The following is a 22470-nucleotide window of genomic DNA, read 5'->3' on the forward strand; positions in this document are numbered from 1 at the left end:
CACATTTTAGGATACATAAAATACATTCTTGTACAGATGTTCTGAATCCTGCCCTTCCTCCCATGGGATACTGCCACGGCACCCACCCTGCAAGATGGAATCAATGTGCATATAGAAGCAAATACACCTCTTCAATTCCTTCTCCTGGATATGAAAAAGGCCGCAATAGCTAGAAACATGTCCAGAAAAGATGATAATCTAAAGACAAAAAGAAATGTCCTATTCTGTTCACAGTTGGATCAAAGAGCATAAGCCTCCTAACAAGGCAATCAGAACTGAGGGTAAACCAGGCATGTTTGGACCACCTCAATCCTGTTATTCTGATCAAAAATTCAGATTGTTCTATTTGCAGAACCCACCTCTGTGTTCCGGTTTTAAAATGTTCTTTTCGTGGTCAAAGATGGTCACTGAGTTCATTACCAGGCAGTTTCCCTTCTTTATACATATGAAGCAATGGAATGTTGCTTAGTATGGATGCAAGAAGTAATGGAATGGTAGGTAAAAAGGAATGCAAACGTAAAAGCATTATTTATTCGTTTTGATTAACCTGACCATGAATTTACCTGGGGCGAGGAGAAGACATCTAATTTGTATTACAATTCAACTAAAATTATTACTTGTCTTACTACTGCAATAAGCCAACAAACTTGCTTGAATCTCTTTGTACTCACAGGTTATACCCGTTTATGCCTGACAACAACCCAGTACACTTTCTGTTCCAGAGAGTAAAAAACTCCAAAGTATATCTTAAAACTCTTTTCATGAGACAGTTTGACTTATTCTCTTTTTGACTACTATTCTACTTCCTGCTTGTCAAGGCTTTCCAACTTACCTGAGCGCCAATGTGCAAGAATCCAAGCATGTGACCAGGTAAAAAAGCTGCAGGAAAGGCATGTGGTATTCTACAGCCACAGGACAGATACGCATGTATGTGCAGTTATATGAGGGGTATGCCTTCAGACTAGACAGGTCAATTGATGGACAGCAACCATACTGCCAGCCTGATGCCTTGAAAATGTACCCTCAGTCAACCTTCTTTAAGCTTGTTTTTCTTTCTAAGAGATACAGGCCTGGCTGTAGTGCAATAACCTGGCACCTTTCACTTCAGAAAGAGTCGCAAGTCAGAGAGATATTGTAGAACTGTGCTGGGAATGTGTTACAGTCAATCTCTGTGTCAGAGAATTAGGAGGTGAGGTGTAAAGAGTGAGCCTTACAGTCACAGCATGGCACCTTTACAGGTTTTTCTTCTGGAAAAAGATGAATGGTTATGAGCACCTTTCCTTTCTGGAGGCAAGTCTGAACAATAAAGCCTCTTCTCATATGTCTAACTCCAATCTCACACTAGAGAGAAGACCATAACTAATATTTTCAGTGAGGCTATGAAGACTCTATGCCTGAAAAAGGCAGGCTCCCTCTAAAAAGCATGATAGAGTAGGCATGAGAAAAGATTGGCTCTATTCCAGGTTCCTCTTCTAACACAGAGTTCATTTAACTTATTTATAATAGTATTACATTAAATCGTCCTGTAACAAGTTTGCAATGGGTATTTTAATGCAAAAGCAGGTTTAGTGTAGTGAGCTACAAGTCAAAAATATTCATCTTCCTCTCCTCATTAATCATAACACAGTTTAGATGCTTTGGCCATATGAGTGCTTAATAAAAAAAATATTAAAAAAAATATTAAACAGCAATAAAAAAAATCACAGGAATGATACAGTTTTAATAAATATTGCAATTTTTACATTTTCAAATAAAATTGATAACAGGTGTGTTCCGCAAAAACTGACACTTTTTTTCCTATGTAAACCTTTAAACTCTGTTGTCATGCAAGGACATACAATACTCCATCTTAATACCAATCATCACAATCTTAATTTATTATTTATATTAAAGGAAAAATATTTTTTAATTCTTCTACCTTAATCATTATTTTATGGAATTGCTACATAATGATTCACCATAATTTTTATTTATTTACTATGATGAAAATTTTCTACAAGCACAAAGTAATTATTTCACCTCTACAGCACCTTACCCAAGGATCTCAAAAAGTTATAAATTGTTAGCTAATAAATTCTAACAACAGCCCCATAATTTGGCAAAGGTTATAAAAGCATCACTTCAGCCACCAGCAAAATGCCTTATCCTCTGATATGAAATGCAATAGCTGACTGAAAGGTCTTAGTAAAATAATATTTTGGTTCTTTTTCTATCCTGTGCTCAGCAGTCTCTTATTATCCAGTTGTAGATTGTTCAGAACCTTACAAAATCAGATATTAAATTAATTCAGAGAACACGTACGTTTATGTAGAAGGGGTCAAGAAACACAAGTAGTTCTCTATACATATGGTTCTCTTCAGAAGGTATAGACTTAAAGTAATATAGGCCATGCATGTTTGGCCAGATGTCCTTTTCAAGTTACCAAAATTACTTAGCCATAGCATTTGTTACTTTTACATTCTGGGACCCTTTAGTGCAATTATCTCACTAGTAATTTAACTGCTACACCATCAACTTGCAAATGCTAGCTTAAATTGCTAGCACATGGCAATATCTGTAGGTTTACAAAAGACATGATAAGTCACATGCTTCTAGTAAGCACTTCAAAAAAACAGGTTCACTAAGCATACCTTTGTCACAGCTAATTAGAGAATCAACCACACAAAATAGAGGAGTGCAACAGATTACATTCTTGAACCATCCTGATTTGCCCTGGGTAAAAACCCCACCACTTGTCAAGAAATACGATCAACAAGACATCCTGTTTCTGTAAAAAAAAAAAAAAAAAACACACCATTAAAACACTAGGGAAAGAACTGTCTGCAAAACTATTCCCAATGTATCAAAAAGATGAGGTTTCTTATAAATCTAGAAGAACAGGTTAGAATTCTGAGTGATTCTGCAGACACTTTGTGGCACCACTGTAGCCACAGAGCAGTCACCAGCCATTTTAAATTATAGGCTATCCTGTAGGCCTCAGGTCTAGTTTACAACTACCTTCAATTTTGTTCCATGCCTAGATTTTGTATGAAACTCCTGAAACAACTGATCTTTGCTTACAAAGAGACAAAAAGCACAAATTTTTCATTTTGGACAAGCTGAATCCTTTGTGCTAAACCATGTGCTATGCTCTCTGAAGAGCATAATATGCTTTCTGAGAGGCAAAGGCACACAGGAGAAAGTTTATGACACCTTTGCTCATGCTGCATTTTGAATTTCTCTAATATAAAACAGCCTCTCAATGGTGTTGATGGACTGCACAAAGTTACAAAGCCACACAGACCCCTCCTTTCATTTTGTGTTCAGTCTCTTCCTTTTATTGACTCTCTGATTTGGAATTTTATGGAGAAACTGCATAGAACAGGTGATATGTATTCGTATAGCCTACTGCATTTAATTTAGATATTGTAGTTAACTTGGATTTTCAGATTTTGAGAACTGTATGACATTTAGACATCATGCTATTTAGGAATGCCAGACATAGGATGCTCCCTAGAAAGACAGTTGAGAGGTCACTAAAGCTTAATCAGTTCTATAATCACAGCGCAGTTCATTCCCTGAAAGAACTCATCCTTGTACCTTTTCAGCTCCAACAGCCACACACACAAAGATCAGAAGAATGACCTCTCTAGTTCACAGGTCAGCTCCTGGGCCAGTTTTCTAAAGCACTGTCAGTGTGTGAGCCACCTTCTAAGATCCTGAAGAACAATGTACAGGGTGATCATGAATCATCATGCCACAACTAGGTAAAAGACAAACAGTCTGAAGCAGGTGTGAGCAGAAGATTGGGGGGGGGGGGGGGGGGGGGGGGCGGGGCGGGGGAGCGCCAGGGAAGACTACAAGTGTATAGGTCAAAACGCATTTGCTTTCGCCTCTCTTTTTTCCTAAATTATTTCTGTTGGCAGCTATTTTCTGCTTTCCTGCTCCTTTGTGTCTCCTAACACACTTCAACACACATCTCATCGTTAAAAAAAACATAGAAAATCTGCAAAAGGACAACCTCTGCCTCTTTTCTGAAGGAATCAAGAAATACTTTTTCCCTCCACCCTCCAAAGAGGGAGGGAAGCATAGCAGTGAAGAATTTTCTTGACTCTTCTTCAGTCATTTTTCTAACATGCTGAAAATGAGCCTCCTGCTTTCATCTTCCCTGCCTGTACTCCTTCCCAATGTTTGCTTTGTTCTCATAAGACGGTGCATATCATTAACAGTCTTTAATGGACTTAGTATTTTTTTGAAATTTTTTTTCCTTTCAGTGCTGCAGTTTGTACCTGCAGCTGCTTACAAAGTATTTCAAACAACCTACAAGTGGCCTGAATGATTCAAGATTATGGGTAAGGGCACAGAGAGCCTTTCAACTCTGTAAGACAAATTAAAATGCATCATGAGATGATAGTGATGAAAGCCATAGGCAATTATGTCCTAGAGTTTTATATGAAACATATGTGGTGTGCTTAGTGATCTATTCCATATTGAGAAACCCACTACATGTGGCACTAGTTAACAGGAGCTGGCAGTCTGAAGAATGGTTGCAGAACCACTGCTTTATGAAATGAATTGCTCTTTTAGCCCTGGAAGAGGTTCTTTAGCTCAGAATTTGCACACTACTTAAAGATGTGTTAGGTATGGCAAGCCTTTATGCAGAGTGGTAGGATGTGGACCTTAACCACCACTGCTTAACTCTTCTCTGGTGCTCAGAGATCTCTGTGAAGTTTAACAGTAGGAATATTCATAGTAGCAGATGGTCTGGATTTTAACTACACAGAGCATGGAGTGGGAGGGAAAGGAATAACCTTTACTTTCACTGAAATAATCAAACAATATAATAAAATTTAGTCAGAGTATTATTTTCTTTCTTTTTTTTTTTTTTCTAATTCTGCTTCCTTCTTTTTACAAAAGGCACTGCCAGAAGGCAGCCCTGATAGCTGGCTCCAAGAAAACAAAGGTGCCAAGACACAGGGAGAAAGGGGACCTGCTCTTGGACTGTATCTTGGAACATACAAATACAACTTGTGTGTGCTCAACCCATCTGGCCACAGGTCCCTTACAATTATCTTTCCTAACAATGTTGTAGAAGTGAACACACAAAGAATATACCGGTCCCTGGCTGGTTATTGTTACCAGCCTTCATACTATTGTTCTGATGTATGAGATCCTTTAGAGCTGATGTTCCCAGACCAAGGATATTGGCCTCTGAAGAATACCATAAGAAAACAAGTACTCCATGTTGCCATACGTTTCACATACCCTCCAACTGGTTCTGGGCATCTGTCTTGCTTCCACCAGAGACCCTTTAATTAGCTGAAAGACAGTTAATGAAGTATTAAAGGGAGCCTGGAATGCCTCATATCAACCAGTACAAAGACAAAAATAATCTGTTAATATTTTAGACAACTTTGCTCCTAATTTCTTATTTCTTATTTCATATGCTTCTGGAATCCGAAACTAAATACAGAAAAGGAACATCATTCAGAGGACAACACAACATTACATGTACTTGGACACAAAGGGAGAATGAGGATCAAACCCAATAGATCAGAATAACCACATTCAGTATTTCAAATTATGAAGTAATTTTAAGAAAGCAGAGTACTTTGTGGTCTATAATCCTATGCATCACCTGCCCTTACATTTCTGGTTTTTATTCTACCAAATGTTCCCTGCAGATATGCAACACCTGCACTGTAATACCCAGTAAAAATGAGATTCTAATGGAAGCTTTATAGGTAAACTCTAATCACTCAGTGATTATCATCTTTCATGCAAAGTGCCTACAAAGTTCAGAGCACAAAAGGGAATAATACCTAAAACTATCATAGTAAATTAAATTATTTTTTGCTTCCAGTACTCTAAAGAGTTTTAAGCATATTTTAGGTTTGCAAGAATAAACAGTGACAACTTGTTTTTTAGAGGATTTAGGTAAAGAAAGCTATCATAAATCCACCCTGAGTCAGTCAGCTGCAGACTCAGACATTCAGAGAAATGCTCTGGGAAACTTTGAATGCTCCTTGAAATGTTAAACATATAAGGTTCCTCAGACATGTTTTTTTGGGCTCCTGCAGAGCATGTAAGTAGCAAAGGATTTCACCCCCTTTTTTGCTATTCTTGGGCATTGTGCACCCTCTAGTGGCAAAACCCCCGTATCTTTAAGTATTCAAACCGTTTCACGGCTTTACTGTCAATGCAAGCACGACCTTTTATTAAGTGTTTTTTTTACATATTTACTCAGATATATCAGTTTTTCTTTTACTTTGTGCCACACAACAGCTGAACACATTTATATGAATTTTTAATTAAGGCATTAACAACTTGAGTAGATTGCTATTATTATTACTGACGTATTATTGTGCAGGTAGTACATGGTTTCATGAGAATTCTGTTGTAATCAAGGTCAGTCACGCCATCTCTACATTAATATGATTCTTATTAACCAGAATCAATAAACAGCTCTCTTAGGCACTTGAAATCTCAAAGCCCAGTCTGCAATATCCCTTAGCTTAGCACAATTTTAATGTAGTTTGCACGACATTAAATATGGTTTTGTCTGGATTTTCAAATGTAACTAGAACACAAAGTAATGATAACCAGGAAGACCAAAAGTTAGAGAAAAGAAGATAAAAAGAATCTAAAATCACTGGCCAAGAACTAATCCTAACCATACAAAGAAAAAACCCCATGACTATACCTTAAAAAGTAGTTGTAAGCAAATTCAGGATTCTGGATCTGGATTGTCTTTATAATAGTTAAAATGGATTACCATTAAAACCAATGTACACCAAATCAAACATTTGTATAGAATTTACAGAAAGGGGCCTGATCCTAGGCTCTTATAGGTAACATTTTTCTCTACAAGTCAATATTAATTTACAGATAGGTCACTGTTAAACAGACATGCTACACCAAATAGGGCTAAATAAAAACGAAGCAAGATTTTGGCAACAAGGATAGAATTAATCAGCTTTGTAGCATATGTTTGAAAAAATGTTCTAGCAAATACCACATGTATTAATATTGTTAAAGCTGTTGTTTAAGTATTATAGCATAATTACTTCACATACCTGAAATTATGAGCTTTACTTGTACCTATTATGGTCCTAAAAATAATCTACAATCTCTCCCCTTTTATGCGTGCTATAACATTTCTAAACTTCTACATCTGAGGAAACTTTAGCATATAAGCTCTTAGGCTCATGAGCAAAATTCTTATACTTTCAGACCTAGCTTTCTAGTTCCAATATCTATCGAGTGACTTCTTTGCTGTAAAATAAACATTTTTTAAAACATTTAGTAATTATTGCTTGTGCCTTTTTTTTTTTCCCTCCAAACACCTCACCTTACTTGGGCCTTCTTCCTCAGTCTTCCTGTAATCAATGCAAACACCTAACTCAAATTTCTTCATGCTTTTTAAGCATAACTGGAGATTATGCAAATATTCACTGGGTACATTAACTTGTTTTTATCCTGATACTTCTCCTCTCCACCTTATGCTCTCTACAGTAATGGGAGTGAAAAGTTTTCCCTGGCAAGTACTGGTTTGTGTCAAATTTCAATTAAACAAACCATCTGAACTGACATTTTGAAAAGAAAGAGTAAATCACACTCAAGATCAGGTACTATACAGATGACAAATTTAGAACTAATGCATATACACAAAGCAAATGCATATCATACATAAGTGAACATATAGAGATAAAACACACACACATTGCTTTGCTGCCCTTCAGTCTATTTTGCTTGCTTTGTAGGATGAGAAAGGCATCAGTTCCTCTGTGTTGTGCATATACAAGCATTCTTGGTGTCACTACTTTACACATACACAAAGACAGGTAAATGCACACTCCCTAGCTTTGGTATTGCGAGCCATGTATTTTGCTACAAAATTGAACTAGCACATATAATGTCAAAAATTGATTTGTTTATACACAAAATCCTTTTATCTGGGACGTTATTTTTGTTTGCTTTAATCTCTTCAGAAATTGGACTGATCCACTGGTTTGTACTCTCTCAAGTCTCATGAGCACCCTCTACTGCGGTTCTCCTCCTGTGCTGGCAATGGTCAACAATCATTCATATTTGTAACATCTCCCCTAACTTGTCTGAACTCAGACAAAACTGCATGATTAACCATTAATTTTTTCCACTAATTCATATACACTATTTGTTGCTGGGATTCCTTTGACACAAATGGGTACTAACATCCAAATCTCTCATGCATCCCAAACATCAATACATACTGCAACATGCATAGCATAGTACTATCACACATGTTTTATACTTAGGTTACACCACCAGTTTTACGTGAGCTAGTTCACATACTAGCTGTCTAACTGCAGCCTTGCTCATAACCAGCCAGTTTAACCTAGCTCTCAGCTTGGTTTTGCTGCTGCAATTAAGGGTTTATTAGTACAGAGGCAGATATTTTAAAAGCTTAGGAATACCTTGAAACCAGTATAGGCAAACTCTTTGCCTGCTTGAAAACATCACTAAAGAAATGGGTAAACGCCAAGAGGTGCTGACTGAAAGCAATCTAGTATTTTTGTGAAAACCTTCACGTTTCTTAAACACAACATAATTTTTTTTTTCAGATTTTTAGTTAAAACACCTGAAATAGCTTAAATCAAAACACAGCATACCCTGCTTTCTGACTTGTTATATTTCATACAAGAAAAGAGTATCTCAGTATCTTTTTCTTTAAAAAGTAATGCATTTGTATATTTTGCTTTATCTTACATTTCTGCCTTTTAAACTCAGTGTCAACTCAGTGGAGAAGCTAACAAATATAGATTTAATTATACAAAAAAGATGCTTTAACTGCAGTGCAAATTCAATACCAAAAATCCAAAGAAAGCACCGCTGCTTGAAATGTGTACAAATCAATTCATTATATTGATTTGAAAAGAGCTGTGCTTTAATTTAATACATAGATTACCAAAGACCAGAGTTGATAAAGTCCTGTATTTTAGCGGGTAAGTTTTACTGAAAAACTGATCATCTGTAAGACACTTATTTAATATCTTTTTTTTTTTCTCTAAATGACGCAATCATTAGGAGCCCCTTAAACTCTTATTGCTAAACATATTAATCTGTCACCTACTGAAAATTGGTAAGACAACTCTAATTCAAAGCAGAATATTAAGAATCAGCTGAGACCTTATGAAAACCTTGAAAGACTGCAATTCAGACATTATATTTTTATATTATATCTTTTCTCAGGCTTTCTTCAACCTTCTTCCTCTTACTAAATGAGGCAGAATCAAGGCAGACTTAGTGGTCCATACAGCTGATGACATCAGGAAGTCATATGATTAGACAGACCAGAAACAACAGGATCTAATTCACTTCTTACAATAAAACAACACTGAAAAAAGTTCATTAACATACATTGACTCTACACCAGTGCCATAAGAATGCCTATGATTTCTGAACACAACATTCTAAACTCCATTTGTCTTACCTTTGAATTTTTTACTAGTTTCATTAATTTTATCTTTTAAGAAGCACAGTGGGAACACTTCACCAATATACAGCAGGCTTCTGCAGAAACCTCAAAATACTGCTTGAGAAGCGTGCCTGGGGACAGTCATCAGCTATAACTGGTCTCATGCTCTCTGCAGCTAGGATCCTCCCCCTCTCTACTGCTGGAATTATTTTTAGGCTAATTAACAGGAGAAACACAAGCACACTGAACCTCAGCAATGTCATCTCTAGCTGCACTGCTCCTTGTGAGATGCTAACCACTGGCGGAAGTTAAAGCTGCCATAAATAGTAGTAAATTGCACCAAGGGCCAATTAAGTAAAAAAATAAATAAACCAGCTTAGCAATTTGTTCTGTAGTTAAATGTATAAATGTAATTTAGCACAACAATATGAGGGAAAGACAAAATATGGTCTTTAAAATAAACTGTTTCAGCAATTTTTTAAAACGCTCTTTAAAACACCAACAGATTCATAGGCTTTGACAAAGAGCATTGCGTTAGCAAAGACATGACAAATCTGTAATAATGGCTTCAGAATTACCATGAACTGTGATGTTGGCATGTCTGAAATTTTGTAACAATACTTATTTCATCAGTTTTTGCTTTCACTCATTTTTTCTATTTATTCTTACATGAACTGTATACATTCACAATTCCATCTAAAAGCAAGCACAGAATAAGCTTGCTATGTCATACAACAAAATACAATCATGCTTACGAAAGTAAGTTCACAAAACATTCTAATTCACATTTTCACCAGGAGAAACCTCTTGAAACAAGGCTGTGACCAATATCTCATTACTATTTATCCCAAAAACACACAACTTCACTGATTTTGTGGTATTTAACTAACTTTCTGCTGAAGAGCTGACCCCGTACAAACACTGGTTGAATACACACACCAGAAACAGCTCTTGCTAGCACTGCCACCTGCTGTTGATGTTCATTTTCTTTCCTGCTCAATAGTTTTAAAACATCAGTTTTGTACAGCTCATTTCACCTTGACCATAAGAAAGACATGTAATAAACATTGATTTTTTAACCATTTTAAGCACCACTCATTGTTCCAGTTCCTCTTGGCAGCACATGCATAATTAACTTCTCATGCTTTTTTAAGCACAAGGAATAATCACAATAAAGAAGCAAGACCTTCTGTCTGCTTTGGAGGTGTTTGTTTAGGAGGTGTTTGTCTGTATATGTTTCTTAAAAGGTTAACAGAGTAAAAATTAAAGAATAAGTCAGCTAAAAATTTATTAAAATCATAAGTTATTTATGTTTTTAAACCCCACAAACCCAGCACAGGAGTTCAAGACATGTTAAAAAAGTAAGTTATACTATTCTTTAGAAAGTAGACCTAGATGTGTTGTGGGGTTTTATTATTTAAGTTAGGCCTTCAGCTTTATAGTATCAAGACAATGCTGAGAATTTAATCTGTGGGGCCATTATCCAATGAAACAGAGACTTATGTGTTTCCTTTGCAACTGCCTTTGGAACTAAGTTTCTGTGTAGACAAAAATGCAGACAAGTTAATTTTATTCCTGAAATTCAAACTTGGCACATGTACATTCTTTAGTTTTATATATCTTTTTATATATGTGTTTGTGTGCGATTTTATATGTTTATTTACATATACATTTATGCTTGATATAGATATATATTTAAACATATAATACAGCCCTAAAGCAACTAGTAAATTTCAGGGGATAGAAGCTTAGCCATGCTATCCTGATGGTTGGCTTATACTGCTGCTCAGGAAAGGAAGGGAAATCTTCCTTTTCCAGTGCCTGGTCTTGAAGGCTCAACTCCAGGAAAAAAGATCATCACTAAAAATGTTGACAAGAAAAAAAAGGTGGACTGTGGGATAAACAGCAACTGACAATCTTTTGAGGCAGATTTAAGGAATCAAACTGAGGATTTGTTTCTACTCTTTATGGCAGTTCTTTCTTCTAGTCACTATGCTGATTGTAAAGAATCCTTTAGGTATACTACTTCCCCTATACAGACCACGAATTGTAGAAAGCCAGCAGAGGGGCTGGGCTGACAGAACAAGGACACTGGCAACATTAAGACACTACAGGAGTATAAATTACATTTGTTAAGAAAAGAGTAGAATAAGCAGTCAATACTGTGATGACAACTTAGGTTCAACAATTTCTTACGGAGAAGAAACAGAGGAGAATATGACAGAGTTGTACTATGTATGGCATGAAACAGGTCATTGAGAAACGACTGTTCACTCTCTTCTCATACAGTAAGAATCAAAAGAGAGTACTATGCATCAGGTCCAAAGCAAAAACACCACCACAAGAAAAGAATAGTTTTTCCAAACAACTTGAAGTTAAGCCACAGAGCTCCTTGCTAGAGAACGCTACAGATGCAGAAGTTAATAATTCAGAAAAAAAAAAATCGAAACCCTTCCATTAGGAAAATTCACTGTTAATAACTCCCAGTGCCACAACTAAGGTATTCTGCAAATTATTAGAAGCATTCTTTAACACGATGGGATATGTTTTTAATCACTGCCAAAGAAGTGACAGACATCTTGGACTAAACAAACTGAGCAAGCATCAGCTTGAAATCAAGAAAAGCCAAACTATCTGAGAAGAGTAATAGAATAGGAAATTACAACAGGAGGTCAACAAGCAGGAAGTAGCAATTTGGATAACTACACCGAAGGCTTAACTGTGATTGGGTGGGAGAAAAGTATGGAAAGAAGTTGGCGTAAGATGAAGAGTAGTGTGAAAGAAGAAAAGAGTATAACGACCATGAGATGTATGGTAGGAATCCAGACTGCAGACATAAGTAGATCCAGGAGATGGGCCAAGGGTTTAAGCTGGCAGATACAAAATTATGTTCCACAACGGCTACAGTAAGGGTACGTGGAAGGTAAGTGTCAGGGTATCTGGTCAAGGACCTTTTTCAGTGCAGCAAGAGAAAATGAGAAAAGGAGGAAGCCACAAACAGGAACATACAGGGACATAAACCTGATGGACAAAAGATGTGGGATGCAGTGATGAGAACCAAACCTGGTCAGTCACACTAGTTGGTAAGGGTATGTGAGAGTGTGGGAATCTTTATTCCAGCAAGGTTATCTTGACTGTGGACCCGGTCAGTTGAGAATCCAAGAAAAAAATAGAGGGAAGACAGAAACAAAAATATACAAAGACACACACCTGACAAAGCAAACATGGAGACAATGACAAGAAAGAAACTTTGCCAGTCACGCTAGCTGATGGGCTATCAAGAAACTAGAGCCGCCACTCTGACAAAGATCCACCTGGACTTTGCAACTGCAAACCCTGCGGTGCTGAAGAGTATCTGTATCCTCCCCAAACCTGGTGTGCATGGGGGGTGTGTGTGTAATCACCAACAAACTTCAAGCTAGACCAGCCAGTCAGTAGGAAACCCTGGCTCAGGGCACGGGGGCCAGGCAGGCACAGGGGCCATGACAGTACTTGGGGAATCCATGAACGTGCATGTGCTTGTGAACCCAGAGAGCATCTGTGCGTGCTGCACTAGTGACCTTCTGTCTCAGCCAGCCCGGGAGGAGGCAGGGGGCTGGGCTGTCAGCCCTTGTGTTCGTGTCAGCCCTCTGTGAGGGTGCTGTGGGAGGCTGCACCCCCTCTGAGGCAGTGCGTGTGACCAGTTGTAACTGTGTCCTCTCTGTGTGTGTATGTCTCTGGGACAAGTGCTCTGCTTCTTTACTAGTTGAACCTACAAACAGGAGAACATCACCCTCATCCCTCAGCCTGGGCAGAGACCCTGGGTCCCAAGCCTGGGCTCCAACAGCTGGGCAGAAGAAGATCTGGGCTGAAGGAGGCAGCTGCACTCCCTACGTCACTTAACAGCAGTAGCAAGCAGCTCTCCCAAAACTGAATAAACTATTTCCCTGTTTACAGAGAGCACCCAGTGACAAAACTCTGTTTCCCCTCTTTCTGATGCCAGTCCATTCAATTATCACTGACACCTACAAAATTAGTTAAGTCAGCAAAAATCTTTCTGGTGGACCTTAAGGTGCCAATTCTACTGCTGAAAATACAAACAGTATTTTTTTCCACTCCTCCAAAGAAAAAGTAAGCTGAACCTCACAAGTTTCACATATACATACAAAAACTCAAAAGAAACAAAACCTGTCATAAGATTTTGAATATTGCAAAGTAAAACACTAAAGTTTGAAAGTGTCATAATTAACGCCAATTTAATTCATCACATAGATGATAACAAGACTCCAGTTGATACCATAAATCTGCAAATGTAAGCACCCTCTAAAACTCAGTTTGTAGTTTAAGAAAGCAGGCATTCTTTATTGCGGCACCAGGTGCGCAGGGGATCACTCCTCCTAGCGTGTGCACCGAGTTGCTCCACTACAGGGGTTATATGCAATCAAAATATACATATTCATTAGATTTCTAGGAGATTATTATCACATTCATACTATTCTTGGAACTCATTAATATATGCAAATGTCCTTAATGCGTGTGCATTCGTGTTCATTGGTGGTCGTCCAGGTGGTCTTCTGGTGGTCGTTGATAGTCTCCCTCACCGTGTCTGCTGGCTGAACTCAGTCTCTGCTCGGTTCGTTTTTGCCTTGGTTACATAATTCTTACTGATACTAAACTAGCTTATTCTAGTATATTTCCCTTATTTATTCTACTCAAGGATACAGTGTCTCCAGACCCCCTTCCATCTAATCTCATATAGCAAGGTCTAAGCCTATCTTATTCGTAAAGTATTCCAAGTATTCCAAAACTTAGCTATGTTGTTCCATTTAGAGGGGGCCGTATGTTCTTTTGAAGCTGGCATCAGGTATCACAATAACATGACCACATACTGCTTTTCATGGTAGTATCTTTGTCCATGTACATTCTCTGTGTTCTGGGAACAAAATGAGGTTTTGTTTTGAAAAGAGAAAATAATTTGCATGTTGCCTGCCTCTTTTATTTTGGAAATAGATGGTGAACATGATCAAGGAATTAAAGCACAGAAGAAATAGTTTTATGAAAGCTGCTTTAGAAAGCTCAATCTTTATCCCTGTATTGATTCCACCATTTGCCATGGATACCTAGAAAGTCTGTTTTTTCCCAACACAAGTAGAACTAGTTTCTGTGTTAAACTCTGCTTTAATTTAAGGGGAGTCATCCTCTGCATTCAGAAGTTGCATGAAGGCAATTATAATAAAAAACATATATATAATCCGTTTGCAGGTATCAGCTTCAGTTTAAAAAACACCAAAATACTATTATGTTTTTCAAACTAATTCTGGGCCTCAGCTAGCAGTCTACAGAATGGGGAGAGTAACCGTTCTTTCAACTCAAAATTGCTGCAAGTATGATTTCACTAATCATGAAGAAGCATTTGTAAGCTAGACACTGACAGATTATTAAAACCATTTTTATTAATCGACCCTTATTAAACAATTCAAACACTAACTTAGCCACCACCTGAGAAACCTGAGAAACTAAATTATCCTGTCTAGTACTCAGGGAGCCATGCTGCCACATTCATAAGCAAACAGTTAAATACAAGTGCTTAACAAACAGAAGCAAATTAGAACAGGGAGAAAACTGAAAACACAAGAATAGTTTGGAGAAAACTAAAATATCTCCAACTGTCAGCCACAAAGCACATATAATAATCTCACCCATACCCTACCCTCCCATCCCCACTCTTGAGATTCTACTTCTTTTCTCTGTAGCCTTACCACAGTTTATCAGGTTCTGAGAAGTCCAGCAGATTATTATACTTTAAACGTTCTTGCTGCCTTCTTTGGGGTTACACTTTGGGTTAAATGTTTCAACAGTACATTTTTATTGCCTTCACCTTTCTCTGATGAGTCAAGATTAAACAACTTAAGCAAGGTGAAGGAGAGAAAAATGGGGTAATGGTCAGGTGTTCAATCTCACAAATGAGGCAGCTGGGACCTTTCAGAGCAGTGATCCCTTCGAAAAGCTGCTTGCTGAAAAGCTAACACCTCCCCAGCTGACAGTCCTGATGATCATGCTCTTGCCTTGCATTCCTTCACATCATGCATACAATCTCTGCAAATTTAACTCATGCACATTTATTAAATTTCTGCACTCATCGCCACCCCTCCATTACATTAATTGTTTGGGGAAAATTTGCTTCATTATATCACAAACCATCTACTTTTCAGGAACACATTCTGAGCACATTGATACTGCTGCATTCCTTTTATCTTGTCAGGCACAGCTTATATTGCAGTACATATCACAGCTGAAAGAAACTTCCTGTTAAAACAGCTTAGCTGACTGAAAGCATTTTGAGTTGAAAGAACTCTTACTGTCCCCATTCTGTAGACTGCACCGGGCTAGTATTAAGAACACCTAAGAGCATTGGGGTTTTGTTAACTGAAATTAACTGATACCTGCAGATGGATATTTTTTTTTTAATAATAATTATCATCATACAGCTTTGCTACAGATCTTTCCTAAAGGAAGTGAAAATTCCCACCAAACTGGCTGCATCTTTACAGCATCAAGAGACTTATATTTATACCAATGGACCCTAGACCAGGCCCTTTAGCATTTGTCCAATTGGTTCTCAAGGACTGGGATCAGGGAGATGCTTGGGAACAAAAATTTCCAGTTATATTGTGCCAAATTCCTGGTTGGAAACACCAAAATGGTCTATTCTGGAATGCTGCAGTGCCAATTCACGAAACCTTGTCAGATAATACTGATTTCTGCTTGTCTCATAACAGCCTTGAATCCCTTAAGTAAGCTAGATATGTATTAAACTTTATTTTGAGGCCCAGAAGTGCTAAAATCTTAATTATAATGCCCTGTACACAAACTAAAATGTTCTGCAACACACTCCTTTCACATATCCACTGTCCTACTTTGTTTCACTTCTAATGAACAACTTAAAATCAGAGCTGCCTCTTAAGCTTGATCTAGCACAGTGACTCTCGGAAAAACAGAGCCTTCGTACAACATCTTAACATACAACAAATTAAAAGGAACGAATTAAGTACAGGCCCAAATAAAGAACTAGCAAACCTTCTATGATATTACTACTGTTTTACAGTCTGAAAAATATTAAAATAGATTATACTTGCATGTAATCTAGCAATTCACCTAAATAACTAAGCTAGCCGTTTTCCTTAGCCCAGAAAGAACTGATAGGTATCAGAGTCTTTTCCAGACATCACCCTCAGCAGTCTATTAATTCAAATAAAAAGACTTAAAAGGTAACTCAGACCAGAGCTATACTGCCTGATAACATAGGCTTGAAAAACAGATACCTCTTTTCTACATACTCTTCTTTATACTAAAGTCAGTGCCAGAAAAAAAATCCATTTTTCTTCCCTAGAATTGCACTATCAGCCCCTTTCTTTACATATTTTAGCTGCCCAGGCAGAGCTGATCTTTGAATAAGGCTTGTTACGTGGTCAGCCAGCCCAAGACTCCTGAGGCTTAAAAAGGCAGTCCGATCTATTGAAGTCACACCACTGGATTAAGGAACAGTTACATTCTCTTCACTCTTGTATACTGTTGGGTTCCACACAACTTGTGGCTTCTACAGATGCAGCATCTTTGTAATGCCATCTGCATACAGGGAGGTGATAGGTCTCTCAGACTGACAGGTCTCCAAGATCTCATTTAGTAAAGGATGTATAAGGACAAAACATTGCAAGTCTCAGAGCCATCTCTCCCCGGGTGCATAATCCTGAAAGTATTACAGTGTCAGCCACCTGAATTCTCAGGGTTAACAGCAACGCAATCAAAACATCTGCATCTCACAGCAAGGTCTGATTACCCTGACCCACCAGGGAAAAATACTTACTGCTTGTACGTGAGGTGTGACAGTGTGAGTGAATCCTCAAAAAAAACTTATTCCAAATTCAGTAGTTCATATTGCCATTTATTTTTGCAGTCATCTTCTAACTACTAATTTGGAAGAGACACACAAACAGGCTTTGAGAGTATGAAACAGTAAGATCCTAGAGATACTGCTTCCAGGAATGTTCTGTGAGGGAGGGTCACAAGTCATACATTTGAATGATATTTTTCCTTACATGTACCACATGTACTTCAGACAAAGGAAGTTCAGAGTATTCTCTTCAAGTTTCTTCCTTTTAGTTTGTTTTTTTTTTAACCCTCCAGGCATTTGGAATCCCTGAACTGCTACATGCTCTGGTACAATCTAAACTTACAGTAGTTTCTGGCTCAGAGAGGCCTCTTCTGCAACTTCTCCACAGTAACACTAAGAGCCTCTTTTCACAATGACTGTATATTGCTAAGCTTTTGCAGGTAAGGTTATGAAACAACTGGGGATCAACACTTCTCTTCAGACTGCTTCTCTCCCACTTGTACTATCATTTTGCCGTCTTTTAGGCTAACAGGAGCAGTACTGTCACACTTCTTTTAGGCACTTCAACTCTATTTTGCCCGCATGCTGCAGTGCTCCCAATGGCAATTTGGTACATTCTTTATAGCACGTGTGATTTCTTTCTATAGGCTGCAGCACAAAATGAATAGGGCATCAGGGCATTTAGATATTACTCCCTGTTTGCTGCCTGCAGTAATCAGCAAGCATTTGGAAAAGACTATCATTAGTCACTATCAATACAGAGCCACCAGAGCCTCTTTCAGGATCAGAGTAAATTAGTGGCACAGCATCCATTTCCATTCTTATCTGGACAACCTCACTCAAACTCCAGAAGCCTTACAAATACACCTTCACAACAATGCTTCCCACTACTAAAGAGCCAGCAGACTCAGTCAAGTCAAAACCTATACTGGACACTATTTATTTATTTATTTCAAAATTCAAGAATCATGGCACACCCATGTCCAGTACCACTTTAACCTTCTCAGTGAGCTCTACTTAGGTGTTGAATACATCAAAGGAGGAAATAGCTTTTAAAGCAAGTTATCATTGCATACTTTAATTTTAAAGAACCATTAGATTGGTCTTCAAAAATTCATTTCAGTGATTAAATAAAGTTCTACATATTCACAAGAATTCATAACATTTTATCCATCACAATAACTAAACCTGTTAGCAGAACTAGAACATTTTCAAACTCATAAGTTGGTATGTTATGAACATTTTAAGTTCCCAATCAATTTTTTATTGTAGTCACTGATACTTAAAACAAGGGGTACTACCTTAATTTTGCAATGATGCACTGGGAGATGGTGCAAATTCCATTTGAGGTACTTAAAATTATGCAAGTCGGGTGCTGCTGACGTGATGCCAAGACACAGAGAATGTACCCTCTCATCAGCAAGAAAAAAAATTGCTTCCTTTAATCATTTATTTCTGATCATACATTCCCAGCCTTCTGCAATACTCCTCATGATTCAAAACTGATGCTGCCCTTGAGTAATAGGTTAGCACACACAAGCAGCACATGAACAGCGTAGCATAATCCCTGTTATTTTGAGTATTGTCATTTGTGTGGTACACAAATTTGGAAAAGGCACATGATGGGGGTGGGGACACACAAAAATTCTGAAATCTGAAACCACAAGGCTGCAAAAATAAGTGTCCTGCAGAGCCTACACTTTGGAGTGTCACCAGTTATACTCTGACCATACTAGCCCTTGACACAGAACACATTAAATGCTATCTGGTGAGGACCCACCTGTCTGGTGTGGACTTTCAGGTGAGTATATGTTGAAATTACAACCAAATCAAATTTAAAAGGACGGGTTAATGTATATTTGTTTAAAGAAATGCTATTCACTAGGAAATGGACTGCACAGTAACAAAAATCACACAGAGAATGGGGCAGGACACACTTCAGTTCTGAAGTTATTTAACAGTAGGATTTATAGCTCAAAGGCATCAAAATCTCAAACTATTTCCATATTTCTATATAATTTCAAACATGTGCCTAGAAAAAAAATAGCCTTCTACCCACAGCTTTAACAAAGATTAACGCCTATATGTATATATATGTATCTCCAGCTAAAGCTCAGTTTCTAAAATAAAAACTCGATGAGTGGGCACATTACACCTTCTGAGTTCCACGTTTAAAAACAAGCTAAGGCACAATCATTTTATTTAGTAGTTGAAAACACAGTGAACAATTTAAATATAACATTAAACCAGAGATCCTTATGAGTTATTCCCGTTCAATACAAATGCAAGTGACAAATCCGAAAATGTAATATAGATGGAAGAACTCGATTTAGCTTAACCTGCATGTCCCACTTTCAGTAAGTGCCATGAGCTTTGCAAGATTTTCCTGCAGCAGTACCACTGTTGCGTTTTGACCTCTCAAACACTCCTTTTTTTTTTAAGCATATGAGAAAGCACGTGGGAAGAACAAAAAAAAAAACCCAAGCTATAGAACTTTTAGCGTAACAGCTTGAACTTGTTACAAAAATTACATTTTCTAAAGAATATGAACTTTGCTCTATTTCAAGGAGAATCTTCTTCCAAAACGGAATACAAAAGAAGCATAAAAAAATATGCATTAGTCACCTTGTGCTGCACTTCTGAAACAGGTACAGAACTCAGAAATCTAAGAACAAGAATTCTCTGTCCAAACAGCTTATCACCCAAGAAGAAAATCATGGTTCATATTTTGCAAATTGAGAAAGCTTTCCATTATACTAAAGCTGACAAAAACCCTTTATGTTTGGAAAATAGGGGAGGGGGGGAGAAACTCTGAAGAAAGTTCCCAAGCACAGTTTCCTCAAAGTGACTCTTCCTCCAGAGAGGCAGAGACAGAAGCTTCTGTAGGATCCAATATATACGTGTCTCGTATGGTCACAACTTATTTAAGGCAAGTTAGAGGAGAAGCAAAAAGGGGAAGCTGGAGCATTCTGATGGCAGTAATACCCTAATAGCACAAAGAAGATTTCACATACCTTTCACATACAATACAAAGTCTATGTACATTTTGTTCAGGAGTTTAAAGGAAAGAATCCTCCACATATCTATCTGCTGCTGAAGTCAGTGTCATGCTAAAAGAGATAACCTGACACCCATATACAAGTAGAAAAATTCTAAGACAGAAAATTAAAAGTTCTAGCAATACTGAAAAGTACCACTGATTTTTTTTAACCTTTAAAAAAGTTTATTACAAGAAAAAAAGCCTAATAAAGTAATCAAATAAAACCAGTTAGATGCTCATCTGGAATTCCATTTCACCTTGTACATGCCATAGATGATAAAGGTACTGCCAGAAGCACCACCAAAGATACTAAAAGCCTTCCCAAACCATACATGATCTTTTAGTCTCTAGCACTTGTTTGACCTTGTAACAGGATACAGTAACTTGCTGATCAGTGCTACAGTACCAGATTTTTTTTTTTATAAATATATAGATCTATATAGAGATAGAACTAACATATGTCTCATTTTCTATATATATATATATAATCTATATATATCAAAGCTATTTTCTTCTTCAGCCATCAATCATCACAGGAGGAAAAAATTACTTTGGAAATCAGCTATTGAAGGGCTGGTGGCACCCCTTCACCAGGGGGAAAGAATTGCTTACCAATATATGACCCACATCACAGAGGATATGGCTAGCTTCCAGCTGAGTGAGTAAAATTAAAATCACATCAGTTACCTTTTTCATTGGTTCCTATCTGGAAGAACACTCTTTATCAGTTCTTCATGTGTACTGACTGGTTTGCATCTGCATTGTTTCTAAGGGGGGTTTTATCTCACATGGCTGACCCTCTGCTGAAGAAGCTTTTATGAAGACTACAGAACTTAAAAACACCAACCATGGACCTCAAAGCTTGCTTATCAAGGAGTTATAAAGACCACGCAATACATGCATAAACTTTGTACTGTCTATTATGTTCAACAAACGACTTACTATGCTGTATGAAAGCTAACTTTTAATCATGACTACCTAAAACAAATTTAGAACTGCACATGCTGCAAAAATTACTTACATAAACTTTGTAACTTACAAAAATATTTTATTGAAAAATAATATGCTGGTTTTGGCTGAGAAGGGGTTAATTCTCTTTGCTGTAGTGCCTGTGGTGGTCAGGGACCTTTCCAGCTTCCCCCGCTCTGCCGCGTGGCGGGGGGCTGGGAAGGGCAGGGCCACGGCCGGGGCAGCTGCCCCCGCTGGCCAATGGCACGTTCATTCCGTACCACGTGATGCCGCGACCAGGATATCGAGGGGGGGCAGTTGCGGCTTGCGAAGGCGTGGTGTTGGGTGGTGAGCGGCTGCGTTGTGTGTGTTTTTTGTGGTTCATCCCCCTCCCCCCCGGGTTTTGCACCTCTCATTGTTTCCCTTTCCTTTGCATTTTTGTTGTTGTTATCATTTTAGTTATTAAACTGTTCTTATCCCAGCCCACAAGCATTACCGTTCTGATTCCCTTCCCCATCCCGCTGGTGGGGGAGTGAGCGAGCGGCTGTGTGGGGCTCAGCAGCCGGCTAAACCACATCAAATAACAAGTTCCAACTTATTATTAGGACCTTTAAGAATTAAGGCTAGTTTAAGATTTCCTATCCATGACTACATGAAATATAGCAGTTAGATGCACCATTACTGGGACTGACATGGCCCAGTCACAATTTCTCTCCTCCTCTTTGCTCAATACCAGATATGCATGGCACTATGCTAATATATGGATTTGGGAATACATTATGTTTCTTAAGACACCAGGAACAAAAGCTTTCGAGTTCTGGTTTTGAAGACATGGTGTTGAGGAAACTTGAAAATGTGAATACTCCTAACTCAAAAATTCCAAAGGCAAGCAAAAAGAAACCCCAATATTTTTGTTTTCACGTAACAATAATTTGAAAAGAATAGGGAGTTTTATTCTCTAAAACTTCAATGCTGACATCAGGTCTTGGGACTACCAGGTGCTCAGGCTAAGGTTTGCCAAACACTCACCAGAGGCAAGCACACCGAACAGCAGTCCCAAGTTCATTCCCTGGGACTGACTTAGCCTTGATTTCCCCAAGTTTTTCCTAGGCTGACAGCACACACTGAATCTTCTGGCCCGTGTAATCAACTTCCCTGCTAACCCTTCTCCCCCAC

The 22470-nt window shown here is 38.0% G+C and overlaps 1 long non-coding RNA gene across 1 annotated transcript in view; it reads right to left on the reverse strand.

Annotated features, from left to right (window-relative positions):
- LOC142050064 (uncharacterized) overlaps nt 1-22470 on the reverse strand; it is a 22924-nt gene continuing 454 nt past the window's right edge. The window contains exons 2-3 of the long non-coding RNA XR_012657908.1: nt 5245-5298; nt 1-3698 (exon numbers count right to left, since the gene is read on the reverse strand). This is a non-coding gene — a long non-coding RNA (uncharacterized LOC142050064). The remainder of the gene's footprint in view (nt 3699-5244; nt 5299-22470) is intronic.

Source organism: Phalacrocorax aristotelis, chromosome Z (assembly GCF_949628215.1).
Source record: "Phalacrocorax aristotelis chromosome Z, bGulAri2.1, whole genome shotgun sequence".
In the NCBI taxonomy this organism is placed as follows: Eukaryota; Metazoa; Chordata; class Aves; order Suliformes; family Phalacrocoracidae; genus Phalacrocorax; species Phalacrocorax aristotelis.